This window comes from Oncorhynchus mykiss, chromosome 9 (assembly GCF_057628025.1).
Source record: "Oncorhynchus mykiss isolate SJ-2025 chromosome 9, ASM5762802v1, whole genome shotgun sequence".
Lineage (NCBI taxonomy): Eukaryota > Metazoa > Chordata > Actinopteri > Salmoniformes > Salmonidae > Oncorhynchus > Oncorhynchus mykiss.
In genome coordinates this window covers 68,284,973-68,296,169 of record NC_143030.1, presented here as the reverse complement: position 1 = coordinate 68,296,169, position 11,197 = coordinate 68,284,973, and positions in this window count along the sequence as shown.

Genomic DNA, 11,197 nt, shown 5'->3' with positions numbered 1-11,197 from the left:
TATACCTTGATTACAATTTACGTCATAAAGGAAAACGTCCCTAGCGGGCGGAACAGATATGACAGTTTTTTACACAAAAGAAAAGGGTCTGGGTTTGAGTGAAAGAGCGGGAAGACTGAGGGACAAAGGAAGAAGCTGTGCTATCATAAATACAGTATCTTATGCATTCTAAATTACCACACATTTGGAAAAGGAAAATGCAATGAATATTTACTCTGAGCTGCGCTTCGGTAGGTTGGTGGTAGATGGAAGGCCGTGTTGCCAAACTGAGTCCTTTGTCCTTTGAAGAATGTCTCAGGTGGTCAATTGGATACGTTGTAGTAATGTCGTTGTGTGGTAGACGGGATATTCTGTCTGTCCTTTACTAGCCCGCGTTTGCAGCTGCTGTGGCTAACTCAACGGCTAGGAGGTATCACTTCTGTAGTGAATAAGAGTTCAAAGTTCATACCATTCGCAACCAAAGCTCACGCTGATGTTGGCTTCGTTCTGTAGTTATTATCTGAACCATTCTGACATCGGACCGTCGTCCTCACATCCTCGGAACATTTTCCTCAAAGGCTTTATATAGTGGAGCGAGAAGGGTGTGTCTGAAAAGTTTTATAACCCATGACTCTTCACAGCCACTGATTGAGCAAAGCCCTAACCTTATGAAAACCCAATTCTCACATTTTAGAAGCTAAAATCACATTTCATCCCATCACGAATAATTTTATATTCAAACATTTAAATTGAACAACAATTCCATGTGAATCCGATAACTCTGATGTGTAGACTTTCCACTCTAGAGTTTGTCATCTTATCATTGATGAGAATGTCTCAGATGACAACCGAACTGACATCATATTCATTAAGTACCACCGCATATGTTCAATTGGTTGGATTACCAGAATATAGTTAATTTCCCCCCACCTTCTGATGTTCCCAGAATCTTTATGTTAACCAAGGGGTTTGCAAATGTAACATCAGTAGGGTAGAGAGAGGAAAAAGGGGGGAAGAGGTATTTATGACTGTCATAAACCTACCCCCAGGCCAACGTCATGACAACTTGGGGCGGGCACAATTACTGCATAACTGTGTAACCGACAGTTATGAATGAAGACTGTCATGAAAATAGAATAACCATCACAACTGTATGCATATATTATTATTTTTTTCTGGAGAGGAGGGGTGACCAGGTGACTGAAGACGGGATGACCAGGCAATTCATGTGGTTGAATGTGTTTCTGCAGTAAATGGACTCTTAACAACGTGATGAAACTTTGTTGCTCCTTGCTAAAACAAGCAAGGTTGTTGTAGCAAACGAGTCTTCAGTTGCCTAGACAATGCACCCCTACCTGCAGCAGCACATATAGAAATATAATGGATAGAGCGGGCTTGAAACCTCTAACCCTGGCAATTTAACTGGTAAATTCATGGGTACACTCGCAGTGGCTGCATGGTATTGTGAGTCACTATTTTCCATGGTAATATAGAATGTTTATTCAAATGATGTTAACTGATGTGGCACATGCAATGGAATCTATTGTTTGTAATGTCAGTTGAGTTGAATCAACAAATACCAGCACATATTGATGGGTACACTTCCTGGTTTTACTTCCTGCTTTGCTAATCACAATGTCCGCCAGTCCACCCATTATGCCATCATTGACTTGAATGGGGACGCCGGTTTTATTCATTCTATTTCTATGGCAGCACATGCAGCCAGGAGCAGAGGAGAGGAGAAAATGTGCATATTTTTTTTAATCCATGACAGTCACAGCCCTACCGATACTGTAAATGAGTGTTGATGTACTACAGGATGAGTCTTTAGATGCTAACAGAACAGTACCATCAGAGAAAGAAGTGGTGAGTATAATATCATTCATGTCTTTGGGGCATACAAGTGAAAAATTCAGGATGGTAAGTTGGCGTTTTCAATATAGCATTGGTAAGCTTCACTAAATAACGGTTGCATGTCTTTCGGCTCTAATTTTAGGTATTTTGTCAGGTCTGCTTCATCTCTTTGATGGCATCGCTGACGATTAGCAAGACAGTGCCACACAAAACCATCTGGACAGACACACATCTCTCATTGCTGAGGGAGACAGTTTTGGGTCTGACAAAAATACATTTCAAGGTCATCGTTGTTGTCACTTTAAAAGTATCAGGTTCCCTTGGAGACATACATATTTACTGGATGACATTCATATTGAGATGGCAGACTCACTTGATAAAGTGTTTTGGAAAATGTTAAGTTTTGTTTTTGCATCTTTTACTTTCGGTTTTGTACACCAGCTTTAAACATACACTCTTTTCTGTTATGGAAAATATTTTTCCCAGTGGTTTAGATGGTACAGTGATTCTCTACACTATCTTGCTTGTTTTGTCACTAACTGAAATTAGGAGAACTATTTGAATTTAAGCAATCAGGAAATGGTGGAGCGATTTCTGCATTGTCCATCTTTAAGTGTTACCAAGTTGGTTAGGTTGAAACACCAACCAAACCCATGGCTGTCCCTGCTGATTGCATTACGTACAAAACAAACCATACGACACTTCAGACTGACATGTGCTAAAGTGCATTATAGTTATAGCTGGGATAAAGGTCACGTAGCCTTCTGTTATAAATGAAATCAGACAGCTTGAGCATACTTGTAGTGTCAAGTCTGAAGGAAAATCCCTTGGATCTTTTAGGGACAGACGTAGACAGACCTCGAAAGATCCTCTCCTCTCCTTTGTGAGTAGCAGACACTTAATCATCAAATTGAACAGAGAGAGAGAAGTATTTCAACCAGTTCATTACATAAGAGATAATAGACATGACATGGAGATGCTGTGCCTCATGGAGATGCTGTGCTGTGTTAAAATGTGAAAATGCCCTCGTGATTTTCACTACTGTCTTTCTGAACTAGAAGGTTTGAAACCTTCCAGGGGTCATCAGTATTCTGCATCATGCAGGAACAGTCAACGAACAGTTCATACTGGCTAATTCATCTTTCCTTCATGATATTGTCTGGTCATCATGTACATTTGGAGGTCTTATTTATTCTGTTTCTAGAATGTAGTATATCTACATATTCATTGTAGGCGTAATTGTCTGTCAACTACCCTGTCCGGAGAAGCCTGTATAAGTGTGCGAGTAGCAGACTTTTGCTCAGAGGGAGAGAGAGAGACTTGAAAGGAAGTAAGCAAATTAATGCAATGCCTCATTAGCATGGTTTTATTTGACCATGCTTGCGCGGCCAATTAGAGAGCATATGTAATTTAAAACATTCAACCTAAATAGAACAAACTTAAACCAAAAACACATTTTTCTCATGGGACTCCATCTTTGCCTTGTTTCAATTCAAATTACGTTTTTCCCAGTAACACAATTTATAATGTTACTGAAGTGTATACATATAATATTATGGGTATATTCAGGCTTAAACGCATGTAGATGGCTTATCTATCTATGGTGTGAATACCATTTTACATTAGGTCAAGGTTAAGGCCAGAAATCACTAGGCTCACATCTGGCTATGGCTGACATGTTTGGCTATTGCTCTTTGTAATCAATACCTTCCATCCTGTCTTAAGAAATGGATGCTTGGCTGAAATATCTGTGTTCTGCCCTAACGACACAACGTGCAGCTCTCAGCTCAGCCCTCACGACACAACGTGCAGCTCTGACCGAACGACACAATGTGCAGCTCTGCCCTAACGACACAACTGCCCTAACGACACAACGTGCAGCTCTGCTTGAGCCTAAGTCGCAGTCAGAAATAGATTGACAGCCAGTTCGCCGATGAATCATTCCCTTACTGAAGATTTAACAGAGCATACCTCACAATCACAAAAAGAGACAGCAGGGACTGAAAAATTTATACAAGTAAAAGGCTGCTGGTATATAAGACACATATCAACTGATCTGCACCAATGCTAGCCTTATGACCAAAGCAAAGTCCAGGTCCCAAATTGTTACTGTACAGTGGACTCAGAGCCTCAGCCACGTGAAAAATAGTAACACCTGTATTGCTTATACTGGTTGTTATGCATTGGAATAAAATGTTGAGCAATATGCATAACCAAATGCTGGAATAATGAGACTGCATGTGTGGTCTCCTCCTTGGAGATGCCAGGAACGGAGCCATCTGTGCGGATACTGCCAGCTGTTGTCGTTCTTATAACATGTTTATTAAAAGCTGAAGTTGTTGTCCTCTTCAAGAAAATGAAAAAAATATAAAGTATTGGTGGCAATGTCTGTCTGTGATCGGATTGTCTCCATTGTCTTTATTAGAAAAGGAGTTGGGATTCATTGTCTCCACTGTCTTCATTAGAGAAGGAATTGGAATTTATTATCTTCACTGTCTTCATTAGAAAAGGAGTTGGGATTCATTGTCTCCACTGTCTTCATTAGAAAAGGAGTTGGAATGTATTATCTTCACTGTCTTCATTAGAAAAGGAGTTGGGATTCATTGTCTCCACTGTCTTCATTAGAAAAGGAGTTGGAATGTATTATCTTTACTGTCTTCATTAGAAAAGGAGTTGGGATTCATTGCATCCACTGTCTTCATTAGAAAAGGAGTTGGAATTTGTTATCTTCACTGTCTTCATTAGAAAAGGAGTTGGGATTCATTGACTCCACTGTCTTCATTAGAAAAGCAGTTGGGATTCCTTGTCTCCACTGACTTCATTAGAAAAGGAGATGGGATTCATTGTCTCCACTAACTTCATTAGAAAAGGATTTGGGATTCATTGTCTCCACTAACTTCATTAGAAAAGGAGTTGGGATTCATTGTCTCCACTGTCTTTACTAGAAAATTAGTTGGGATTCATTGTCTCCACTGACTTCATTAGAAAATGAGATGGGATTCATTGTCTCCACTGTCTTTATTAGGAAATAATTTGGGATTTATTGTCTCCACTGTCTTCATTAGAAAAGGAGTTGGGATTCATTGTCTCCACTGTCTTCATCAGAAAAGCAATTGGGATTCATTGTCTCCACTGTCTACATTAGAAAAGGAGTTGGGATTCATTGTTTCCACTGTCTTCATTAGAAAGGGAGTTGGGATTCATTGTCTCCACTGTCTTCATTAGAAAAGGAGTTGGGATTCATTGTCTCCACTGTCTTTATTAGAAAGTAATTTGGGATTTATTGTCTCCACTGTCGTCATTAGAAAAGGAGTTGGGATTCATTGTCTCGACTGACTTCATTAGAAAATGAGATGGGATTCATTGTCTCCACTGTCTTTATTAGAAAATAATTTGGGATTTATTGTCTCCACTGTCTTCATTAGAAAAGGAGTTGGGATTCATTGTCTCCACTGTCTTCATCAGAAAAGCAATTGGGATTCATTGTCTCCACTGTCTACATTAGAAAAGGAGTTGGGATTCATTGTTTCCACTGTCTTCCTTAGAAAGGGAGTTGGGATTCATTGTCTCCACTGTCTTCATTAGAAAAGGAGTTGGGATTCATTGTCTCCACTGTCTTTATTAGAAAGTAATTTGGGATTTATTGTCTCCACTGTCGTCATTAGAAAAGGAGTTGGGATTCATTGTCTCCACTGTCTTCGTTAGAAAGGGAGTTGGGATTCATTGTCTCCACTGTCTTCATTAGAAAGGGAGTTGGGATTCATTGTCTCCACTGTCTTCATTAGAAAAGGAATTGGAATTTATTATCTTCATTGTCTTCATTAGAAAAGGAGTTGGGATTCATTGTCTCCACTGTCTTCATTAGAAAAGGAGTTGGAATGTATTATCTTCACTGTCTTCATTAGAAAAGGAGTTGGGATTCATTGTCTCCACTGTCTTCATTAGAAAATGAGTTGGAATGTATTATCTTTACTCTCTTCATTAGAAAAGGAGTTGGGATTCATTGCATCCACTGTCTTCATTAGAAAAAGGAGTTGGAATTTATTATCTTCACTGTCTTCATTAGAAAAGGAGTTGGGATTCATTGACTCCACTGTCTTCATTAGAAAAGCAGTTGGGATTCCTTGTCTCCACTGACTTCATTAGAAAAGGAGATGGGATTCATTGTCTCCACTAACTTCATTAGAAAAGGATTTGGGATTCATTGTCTCCACTAACTTCATTAGAAAAGGAGTTGGGATTCATTGTCTCCACTGTCTTTACTAGAAAATTAGTTGGGATTCATTGTCTCCACTGACTTCATTAGAAAATGAGATGGGATTCATTGTCTCCACTGTCTTTATTAGGAAATAATTTGGGATTTATTGTCTCCACTGTCTTCATTAGAAAAGGAGTTGGGATTCATTGTCTCCACTGTCTTCATCAGAAAAGCAATTGGGATTCATTGTCTCCACTGTCTACATTAGAAAAGGAGTTGGGATTCATTGTCTCCACTGTCTTCATTAGAAAGGGAGTTGGGATTCATTGTCTCGACTGACTTCATTAGAAAATGAGATCGGATTCATTGTCTCCACTGTCTGTATTAGAAAATAATTTGGGATTTATTGTCTCCACTGTCTTCATTAGAAAAGGAGTTGGGATTCATTGTCTCCACTGTGTTCATCAGAAAAGCAATTGGGATTCATTGTCTCCACTGTCTACATTAGAAAAGGAGTTGGGATTCATTGTTTCCACTGTCTTCCTTAGAAAGGGAGTTGGGATTCATTGTCTCCACTGTCTTCATTAGAAAAGGAGTTGGGATTCATTGTCTCCACTGTCTTTATTAGAAAGTAATTTGGGATTTATTGTCTCCACTGTCGTCATTAGAAAAGGAGTTGGGATTCATTGTCTCCACTGTCTTCGTTAGAAAGGGAGTTGGGATTCATTGTCTCCACTGTCTTCATTAGAAAGGGAGTTGGGATTCATTGTCTCCACTGTGTTCATTAGAAAAGGAATTGGAATTTATTATCTTCACTGTCTTCATTAGAAAAGGAGTTGGGATTCATTGTCTCCACTGTCTTCATTAGAAAAGGAGTTGGAATGTATTATCTTCACTGTTTTCATTAGAAAAGGAGTTGGGATTCATTGTCTCCACTGTCTTCATTAGAAAAGGAGTTGGGATGTATTATCTTTACTCTCTTCATTAGAAAAGGAGTTGGGATTCATTGCATCCACTGTCTTCATTAGAAAAGGAGTTGGAATTTATTATCTTCACTGTCTTCATTAGAAAAGGAGTTGGGATTCATTGACTCCACTGTCTTCATTAGAAAAGCAGTTGGGATTCCTTGTCTCCACTGACTTCATTAGAAAAGGAGATGGGATTCATTGTCTCCACTAACTTCATTAGAAAAGGATTTGGGATTCATTGTCTCCACTAACTTCATTAGAAAAGGAGTTGGGATTCATTGTCTCCACTGTCTTTACTAGAAAATTAGTTGGGATTCATTGTCTCCACTGACTTCATTAGAAAATGAGATGGGATTCATTGTCTCCACTGTCTTTATTAGGAAATAATTTGGGATTTATTGTCTCCACTGTCTTCATTAGAAAAGGAGTTGGGATTCATTGTCTCCACTGTCTTCATCAGAAAAGCAATTGGGATTCATTGTCTCCACTGTCTACATTAGAAAAGGAGTTGGGATTCATTGTTTCCACTGTCTTCATTAGAAAGGGAGTTGGGATTCATTGTCTCCACTGTCTTCATTAGAAAATGAGTTGGGATTCATTGTCTCCACTGTCTTTATTAGAAAGTAATTTGGGATTTATTGTCTCCACTGTCGTCATTAGAAAAGGAGTTGGGATTCATTGTCTCCACTGTCTTCGTTAGAAAGGGAGTTGGGATTCATTGTCTCCACTGTCTTCATTAGAAAGGGAGTTGGGATTCATTGTCTCCACTGTCTTCATTAGAAAAGGAGTTGGGATTCATTGTCTCCACTGTCTTCATTAGAAAGGGAGTTGGGATTCATTGTCTCCACTGTCTTCATTAGAAAAGGAGTTGGAATTTATTATCTTCACTGTCTTCATTAGAAAGTAATTTCGGATTTATTGTCTCCACTGTCGTCATTAGAAAGGGAGTTGGGATTCATTGTCTCCACTGTCTTCATTAGAAAAGGAGTTGGGATTCATTGTCTCCACTGTCTTCATTAGAAAGGGAGTTGGGATTCATTGTCTCCACTGTCTTCATTAGAAAAGGAGTTGGGATTCATTGTCTCCACTGACTTCATTAGAAAAGGAGATGGGATTCATTGTCTCCACTGTCTTCATTAGAAAAGGAGTTGGGATTCATTGTCTCCACTGTCTTCATTAGAAAAGGAGTTGGGATTCATTGTCTCCACTGACTTCATTAGAAAATGAGTTGGGATTCATTGTCTCCACTGTCTTCGTTAGAAAGGGAGTTGGGATTCATTGTCTCCACTGTCTTCACTAGAAAGGGAGTTGGGATTCATTGTCTCCACTGTCTTCATTAGAAAAGGAGTTGGGATTCATTGTCTCCACTGACTTCATTAGAAAAGGAGATGGGATTCATTGTCTCCACTGTCTTCATTAGAAAAGGAGTTGGGATTCATTGTCTCCACTGTCTTCATTAGAAAAGGAGTTGGGATTCATTGTCTCCACTGACTTCATTAGAAAATGAGTTGGGATTCATTGTCTCCACTGTCTTCGTTAGAAAGGGAGTTGGGATTCATTGTCTCCACTGTCTTCACTAGAAAGGGAGTTGGGATTCATTGTCTCCACTGTCTTCATTAGAAAAGGAGTAGGGATTCATTGTCTCCACTGTCTTCATTAGAAAAGCAGTTGGGATTCATTGTCTCCACTGCCTTCATTAGAAAGGGAGTTGAGATTCATTGTCTCCACTGTCTTCATTAGAAAAGGAGTTGGGATTCATTGTCTCCACTGGCTTCATTAGAAAAGGAGTTCGGATTCATTGTCTCCACTGACGTTATTAGAAAAGGAGTTGGGATTCATTGTCTCCACTGGCTTCACTAGAAAAGGAGTTGGGATTCATTGTCTCCACTGACTTCATTAGAAAAGGAGTTGGAATTTATTATCTTCACTGTCTTCATTAGAAAGTAATTTCGGATTTATTGTCTCCACTGTCGTCATTAGAAAAGGAGTTGGGATTCATTGTTTCCATTGACTTCATTAGAAAAGGAGATGGGATTCATTGTCTCCACTGTTTTCATTAGAAAATGAGTTGGGATTCATTGTCTCCTCTGTCTTCGTTAGAAAGGGAGTTAGGATTCATTGTCTCCACTGTCTTCATTAGAAAGGGAGTTGGGATTCATTGTCTCCACTGTCTTCATTAGAAAATGAGATGGGATTCATTGTCTCCACTGTCTTCATTAGAAAAGGAGTTGGGATTCATTGTCTCCACTGTCTTCATTAGAAAAGGAGTTGGGATTCATTGTCTCCACTGACTTCATTAGAAAAGGAGTTGGGATTCATTGTCTCCACTGTCTTTATTAAAAAAGGAGTTGTGATTCATTGTCTCCACTGACTTCATCAGAAAATGAGATGGGATTCATTGTCTCCACTGTCTATATTAGAAAATATTTTGGGATTTATTGTCTCCACTGTCTTCATTAGAAAATGAGTTGGGATTCATTGTCTCCACTGTCTTCATTAGAAAAGGAGTTGGGATTCATTGTCTCCACTGACGTCATTAGAAAAGGAGTTGGGATTCATTGTCTCCACTGACGTCATTAGAAAAGGAGTTGGGATTCATTGTCTTCACTGTCTTCATCAGAAAAGCAATTTGGATTTATTGTCTCCACTGTCTACGTTAGAAAAGGAGTTGGGATTCATTGTTTCCACTGTCTTCATTAGAAAGGGAGTTGGGATTCATTGTCTCCACTGTCTTCATTAGAAAGGGAGTTGGAATTCATTGTCTCCACTGTCTTCATTAGAAAAGGAGTTGGGATTCATTGTCTCCACTGTCTTTATTAGACAATAATTTGGGATTCATTGTCTCCAATGTCTTCATAAGAAAGGGAGTTGGGATTCATTGTCTCCACTGTCTTCATTAGAAAAGGAGTTGGGATTCATTGTCTCCACTGACTTTATTAGAAAAGGAGTTGGGATTCAATGTCTCCACTGACTTCATTAGAAAATGAGATGGGATTCATTTTCTCCACTGTCTTTATTAGAAAATAATTTGGGATTTGTTGTCTCCACTGTCTTCATTAGAAAAGGAGTTGGGATTCATTGTCTCCACTGTCTTCATCAGAAAAGCAATTGGGATTCATTGTCTCCACTGTCTACATTAGAAAAGGAGTTGGGATTCATTGTTTCCACTGTCTTCATTAGAAAGGAGTTGGGATTCATTGTCTCCACTGTCTTCATTAGAAAATGAGTTGGGATTCATTGTCTCCACTGTCTTCGTTAGAAAGGGAGTTGGGATTCATTGTCTCCACTGTCTTCATTAGAAAGGGAGTTGGGATTCATTGTCTCCACTGTCTTCATTAGAAAATTGAGATGGGATTCATTGTCTCCACTGTCTTCATTAGAAAAGGAGTTGGGATTCATTGTCTCCACTGACTTCATTAGAAAAGGAGTTGGGATTCATTGTCTCCACTGTCTTTATTAAAAAAGGAGTTGTGATTCATTGTCTCCACTGACTTCATTAGAAAATGAGATGGGATTCATTGTCTCCACTGTCTTTATTAGAAAATATTTTGGGATTTATTGTCTCCACTGTCTTCATTAGAAAATGAGTTGGGATTCATTGTCTCCACTGTCTTCGTTAGAAAGGGAGTTGGGATTCATTGTCTCCACTGTCTTCATTAGAAAGGGAGTTGGGATTCATTGTCTCCACTGTCTTCATTAGAAAAGGAGTAGGGATTCATTGTCTCCACTGTCTTCATTAGAAAAGCAGTTGGGATTCATTGTCTCCACTGCCTTCATTAGAAAGGGAGTTGGGATTCATTGTCTCCACTGTCTTCATTAGAAAAGGAGTTGGGATTCATTGTCTCCACTGACGTCATTAGAAAAGGAGTTTGGATTCATTGTCTCCACTGACGTCATTAGAAAAGGAGTTTGGATTCATTGTCTCCACTGACGTCATTAGAAAAGGAGTTGGGATTCATTGTCTCCACTGGCTTCACTAGAAAAGGAGTTGGGATTTATTGTCTCCACTGTCGTCATTAGAAAAGGAGTTGGGATTCATTGTTTCCATTGACTTCATTAGAAAAGGAGATGGGATTCATTGTCTCCACTGTCTTCATTAGAAAAGGAGTTGGGATTCATTGTCTCCACTGTCTTCGTTAGAAAGGGAGTTGGGATTCATTGTCTCCACTGTCTTTATTAGAAAATAATTTGGGATTTA